The sequence below is a fragment of the Microtus ochrogaster genome, unplaced genomic scaffold (genome assembly GCF_000317375.1).
Source record: "Microtus ochrogaster isolate Prairie Vole_2 unplaced genomic scaffold, MicOch1.0 UNK31, whole genome shotgun sequence".
Classification (NCBI taxonomy): Eukaryota; Metazoa; Chordata; class Mammalia; order Rodentia; family Cricetidae; genus Microtus; species Microtus ochrogaster.
The window spans coordinates 3,777,215-3,783,839 of NW_004949129.1; the positions used below are offsets into that span (position 1 = coordinate 3,777,215).

Genomic DNA, 6,625 nt, shown 5'->3' on the forward strand with positions numbered 1-6,625 from the left:
AACTGAAACCACAGTAAGATTTTTGAGGCACTTGATAAAACAGTTCTACAGTTTCCGAGGGAAAAAACGAAAGGGAAACTGGGGATTTTGAAATGGTGGAGAGACATGGTAACTAAAACCAACTTCAAAGCACTGTGGAGGATTAGTATAAGTAGCATAAGTAGTAAATTAATATATAATAAACAAGGGTCTTGAGGAGGAGACAGGAAGTCACTGAAGAATCCGAGAGAGGCAGCAGTCTGGAATAAAATCGACTTTGAATTTCATCTTACACTAGGTATCAAAGTAAATCCAACTTGGAAGTGATTACAAAACCCGGACAAAAATGAATGTCTAGAACACTCTGGAGAAAAAGATTTATTAAGGCAGACATGATTACATAAGTAAATAGATAACATTAACAAGTAAAATGGTAACTTTCCTGTGCAGTAAATACCAGTTCCTCCTGGGACCAGAGAAGTGGGAGGGCTGGTTTTGTTGGGGGACCCAGACGGAGCCATACCTCCTGGCAGGGTTACTCTGTGACAGGGCCATATTCTCGGCCAACATACACTGTCCATATTATTTTGCTTCATCGTTTTTTCAGCCTTGAAGGCCATCGTTTAGAGATTTCCGAGAAAATGAGAAATTACGTTTTGTAGGATATAGTGGAGGTGCCGATCAGTCACAAATTGACACTAATTAATAGATCAGCTCTGCTCCCTCCAACTTCTAGCTGCGATGATCCTCACTATTGAGAAGATGAGGGGAGCTTTTATCTGATGGGGAAGGAAGGTTAGCAATCTGGCAATTTGGAACGGTTCCTATCATTAAACAATTTATGATTTTTTTTAAAAAGCTTGATATTATTTTCTGAGTCCTCAACTAAAAACAGCATATAGTAAAGTTTCAAACGTTGCAGAAAACATAAATAAAAAAAGTCCCCAAAGTCTTAATATTTGTAGCTTTTATTTCTTTGGCATAAGTGTGTGTGTGTGTGTGTGTGTGTGTGTGTGTGTGTGTGTGTGTGTGTGATACACATACAGATCTTTTAGCCGGATGAAATTTAAAAAAAAGTGTTTTTTTTTTTTGAGACAGGGTCAAAAGTGGCCCAGACTGACCTAAAAATGGCTGTGTAGCTGAGGATCTCCTTGAATTCCTAATTCTCCTGTCTTCATCTCTGAGTGTTTGAATAACAGGTATGCACTACTGACCCTCGTCTATGCGTTGCTAGGGATGGAACCCTGGGCTTCAGACCCCTAAGCTAGGAGAGCACTCTGTGAACTGAGCTGCAGCATCAGCACCTCAAATCCGGGTCTTGCCAGACCTGCCTTGAACTTGCTATGTAGCCTAGGCTGGTGTTGACCTTTCGCTCCTTAGCCTAGGCTATTGTACTTTGAATCCTCCTGCCTCAGTCTCCCAGGTGCTGTTAGGGGAGGTCTACTAAAAGGCCCAGTTTCTTTACACCCCCCCCCCAAGGTAGGTGGCTTTCATTGTATTGTGGCATGTTGTCTGTGGTTTGGACACACAGTAAGTGTGGAACAAACCCCCACTAATGGACCCTTAGGCTGTTTCCAGCTTGTCACTAGAATGGTTAATGCCGGATTAAAGTTTCGCTGAAGTGAATTTTAGAGATGCTTTTCAAAGATTTAAAGAGGCCAACAGGCAGGGACTGTGGGAAGAGAAGGAGGTGTCAGAAGAAGATGCCAAAAGGAGATACCAATTTTTGTCTGAAAAATAAAGTTTCTTAAGACCTGCCTTCTGTCTAGGTCACGTGTAGGAACCCCTCCTCTTATACATCTTTGTGCAATTCAGAGAATAAGTTGTTACGGATAAATCTGCACATTAGCAACTGCATACACCTTTCTGCGCTGGCCTCAGAGCGCAGACACTCGATTTCTATGTTTGGGCAAATGCATCACAGAAAGATATCATGACCACTCCCTCACTCCAACCCCCAGGGCTGGGGATCAAATCTACAGCCTTAAGCATTCAAAGCAAGAACTCCAGCAACGGAGCTATCTCCCTGACGGAAGCACTGTATTTTGATTAAGAACATAATTGATGCTAACAGTGTGTAAGTTAGGATCTATTTACAAATTTTTATTACATTTATTTATTCATATACATGGTGTGTGTGTGTGTGTGTGTGTGTGTGCACGTGTGTGTATGTGTTTGCCACAATGCAGATGTAGAACTCTAACGACAATTTTGACAGTCAGTTCCCCACTCCACCATGTGAGTTCCAGGGCTTGAATTCAAGTCATCAGGTTTGGTGTTAAGGGCCTCTGCCTGCTGAGCCATCTCACTGCTCACACACACTTAGGTGCACACAAGAAGAATTACTAGGAACCCAACTGGAGATGAAAATCTTAAAGAACCCAACCAATTCACTCCCTAAGTGTCATTCCTGGTGTGCCTATAAATATACAAAAAACAAACAAGAAAGAAAGAAAGAGAGAGAGAGAGAGAAAGAGAGAGAGAGAGAGAGAGAGAGAGAGAGAGAGAGAAAGAAAGAAAGCCCTCCTGCTTGCGTGGCCACCCCTTCACCCACGGAGTCGTCTTCCAGCCCAGGTCCTCAGCAGTCTTCAGGATCCTCTGTCTTTATTAGCTTCCCTCCCAAGGTCAACCACTGGGCAGTGTTATGTTATCGGCCCTCCTCTGTCTTGACATCTTCCATCCTTCATCCTCCACCAACCCTTCCGCTAGAGAAATCTCGCATTTCCTCTAGTGAAAAAAAAAAAAAAAGCCTTCTTCTTACCCCAAATCCCCTTGCCATTCTTCAGACTCCCAATTCAAACAATCCACATTGCTGTCTCCCCTTGTCCCCTCCCGGTCTTCCTTAACCACAGGAGTGCAGCGCCCATCTACAAGGCTAGTCCAAATTCATTCTTCCAAAGCAACCCAACCAACACACTGCCAGTCTCAACAGCAAGAGCTCAGTGACTTAGCACTTATCCTCACTGACCTGTCTGTGGCATCTGGTGTGACAGCCCCTCTCCTCACGTTTACTTCCTCCTTGGCTTCGCCTACTGCTGACATCTCTTTAGGGAAACTGTTTTCCTCCTCTGTCTGATTCTTCAGATCTCGGCATCTTCCAGCATCTTCTCTGGTCCTTTCATTTTCTTTCCTTTTCTGTCTCCCTGGGAGATTTATCTCCAGGAACTTAATTCTCAGCTTTAAGACAGGACTCTTGAATCTCCATCTCTGTTAGGGTTTCATGTGAGAGTTGGACTGGTGGTTCCATGTTCCCGGTGTCAAACTCCTTGAACTTGAATGATGAGTTTGGTTTTGGACATGTGTGGGATAGCATTTTAGCTGCAAAGTCAGAAAGTGACTCAAGGTTGGGATTAGAAGACCTTCAAGGGTCAAGGAAAAGACACACACACACACACACACACACACACACACACAAAATCCCACACTGCACCAACTAATGTCCTCCCGGTTCCATAGATGATTGACAAATGTCTTCACATCCTTGTCTAGGTGTAATCTTCAAAGAGAGAACATCCATTTGGCTTAGCCCAAATCATGTAACTGTTGGCCTGTAGAAACACTGAGGCTAGCCGAACACAGCTCTGGTGTAAAAAAGGACCTGTGTAACTGGCCTCTGGTGCTAGCCAATGCTTCAACAAGACCACCAAGGGGCTCGAGACTTGATAAGAAATTCGAGGATTTGACTGTGGAAGACCACATAAAGAAACATGCCCACCACAAAGTACCAGTGACAGCTTGATTGGTCCATCTGCCTTACATAATGGAATCTAAACGACCAACAGTGGCATAGGACCGGATCAAGACAGGAGGAATAGACGTAGGCATGACAACCAGCCCCAGCTACTTCCCCACTCTCCCTCTATGGTCTCCGACATGCCCAGCATGCTTTAAAGTTTTCTTTTTATTTATGTGTACATGTCTCTGTGCATGTATGTGCTCACTGAGGCCATAAGACAGTGTCTGGGAGCTGGCATGACGGGCAGCTTTAAGCCGCCTGATGTGGGTGCTGGGAATTGAACTTGGGTCTTCTAGAAGAGCAGAAAATGTTTTAACTGCAAACCATTGATCTAGCCCCATGCTATGTTGTTTATAAACTTACCTTAGTTCCCTGCTATCTTCTCTTTGTAGGGCAACCCTTTCTTCACTATTTGGTTAAATTGGATCGTTCAGTTAAGCATCACCTCCTCCGGAACATCTTCCCTGGTAGACTTTATCCTATACTCCGCTCCTTCCCTGCTTAGCACTTTGCCGAAAGCACCGTGGATCTCAATGACCACACTGAACTGTCCACATCTGTTTTCTATTGGGTTATTAGTTCCTTGAAGACAGGGGCTGAGCTTATTTATCTTTATACCTCTAGAGTCTACACCAGTGAGCACATTTGAAAGGGGAATTAGGAAGCAGGAGAGGCGATGCTGCGGGAAAGATGAGGTCTCTTAACGTCGGGGCTACATCTTTCAGCTGGATTTCTTTTGTACTTTCCTAATCATTTCAGATGAAGCGGTCTACAGAGTTGCAGGTGAACGGCACGCGGGGGTCAGTTAGTTTTCTCACTCCATAGCTGGAGAGGAGGAGAGGAATGTTCCCATTGCTCTTGACAACTGCCCGTATTGACAAAGGTCTTACAAGCAATTCAATGCCGTCTAATTGACAAATGTCGCTCTCAGCAGCACAGATTGCATTTGTCCCATGCCTGTCTCGGTATCTTAGACACGGGGATGAGAACTGTACACACACTAAGCTATCTTATGCAATAAATGCGCTCAGATCTCTGTGTGTCAGACTTTAGACACAGGACTTCATCTCTAACAACAGAAATCGTAGCCATTAGGAACCGGCTTCCTTTTCTTAAAACTTTTATTTTATTTATGTGTGAGTGTTCTGCCTGCCTGTACGGATGTATGAATATCATGTGCACACCTGTGGAGGCCAGAGGGAGGCATTTGATCCCCTCAAATGGGAGTTACAAAGCTATGAGGCACTTTGATGTGGGTGCCGGGAACTGAACCTGGGTCCTTTTGTAAGAGCAACAAGTGCTCTTAACCACTGAGCCATCTCCCCAGTCCCAGAAATCAGTTTCTTTATGATAATAATATTTCTATAAAACATCTTCAAGGGATGCAGTATAGGCATAAAAGGAAATTAAGGGTTCTCTTTTAATTATTTCATTTTACATGGAAATCCACAAAACATTCTTTAAAAAAAACTCGAAATTTTTCTGATTTTCCAAAAATTTGGAAAATAGAACATAACCAGGGGATTAAAAAAAAACTCTTTTACTTAGTTAAATTTCTCAGGTAGATCTTCAGTCGAAGTGAAACAATCAAGGTCTAGCTGGAGAAAACTAGGCATTTCATCCCTAATCCGGGTCTCCGCTAGTTTATGAAGGCTTGGGATGACAGAGCCTCGCACCACGCTGCCCATCATGGTGGTCATGAGTGCTAACCCTCTGGAACGGTGAGCCCCAAGTTCAGTGTTTTCTTTTATAAGCTGCCTCGGTCATGGCATTTAGTAGTGGCAAGAGAGAAGTAACCAAGGCAGGGATGTTGGATGAGCCTCTCAATGTGGGGGCATTTAGCAAAGGCAACAGAATTAAGTTCTAAAGGGAAAGTTTGTGTTGCGTCAGCTTGGTTATTTCAAGACAGATCATCAGTAGCTAGTGGTTATTATATGAGTGGCCTCAACTACATGGGGAGCTACTAAGTTCCCTTTGCCATACTCTAAAGAAGGGTGGGGTTTGGTTTTGTTTTATACTCCTAAGGTACCTACTAGCATGGGAAATCAAAATTAAGACCTCTCCCAGACAACTTGTCTTTCCAGATCTGATATATGTACCACACTGCTAAGACTTCTCTGCTGTGCCAAATGAAAGGCCAATTACTTGCTCTTCTCTTGTCCCTTGTCACATTTCCCCAGAATCATTTTCTCCTGTCTCTATCCATCCATCCATGTTAAGCTCATGATGGGGGCAACCAGGCCCTCTTCACCTGCATATTCTCAAATTAGGTGAATGAGTGGATGAACATTCTGCAAAAACATATAACTGTATAAAGTTACAGAAAAATAACAAGAGTGGCAGGAGCATGGAGAGGGATGAACTCATACCAAGTCTTTGGATGTCTTAATTATTTTAAATATAATATTAAGGACAACAGAAATCTTTGAAGAATGGCAGGATGGGGAGGTCAGAGAGGGCTAGAGAGATGGCTCAGCAGTTAAGAGTTCTTGCTGCTCTTCCAGAAGACCAGAATTTGCTCCCCAGGATCCATATCAGGTAGCTCACTGCAGGTAGACTGCAACTCCAGCTTTAGGGGATCTGACACTTACTTCTGGCCTCTGTGGGCACTGCACACACAGGCCATACACACACACACACACACACACACACACACACACACACACACACACATGCATACAGATAAAATTTAAAAAATTTTTTTAAATAGCCAAGAGTGCATTGGGGCATATCTTGATGTGTGATGAGTAGCACAGGGAGGGATGGCAGTGGCTTGGGCTTGGATGGAGATGTTGCATGCGTCCGAGAGGGATGGAAATGGTGCTGATGGTGGTGAGGGATGCATCTGAGAGGGATGGAGATGGTGCTGATGGTGGTGAGGGATGCATCTGAGAGGGATGGAGATGGTGC

The 6,625-nt window shown here is 43.9% G+C and overlaps 1 protein-coding gene across 1 annotated transcript in view; it reads right to left on the minus strand.

Moving 5' to 3' along the window:
* The window catches only part of Skap1 (src kinase associated phosphoprotein 1), a 295,712-nt gene that overhangs the window by 142,396 nt on the left and 146,691 nt on the right, over positions 1-6,625 (minus strand). The window lies entirely within an intron of this gene.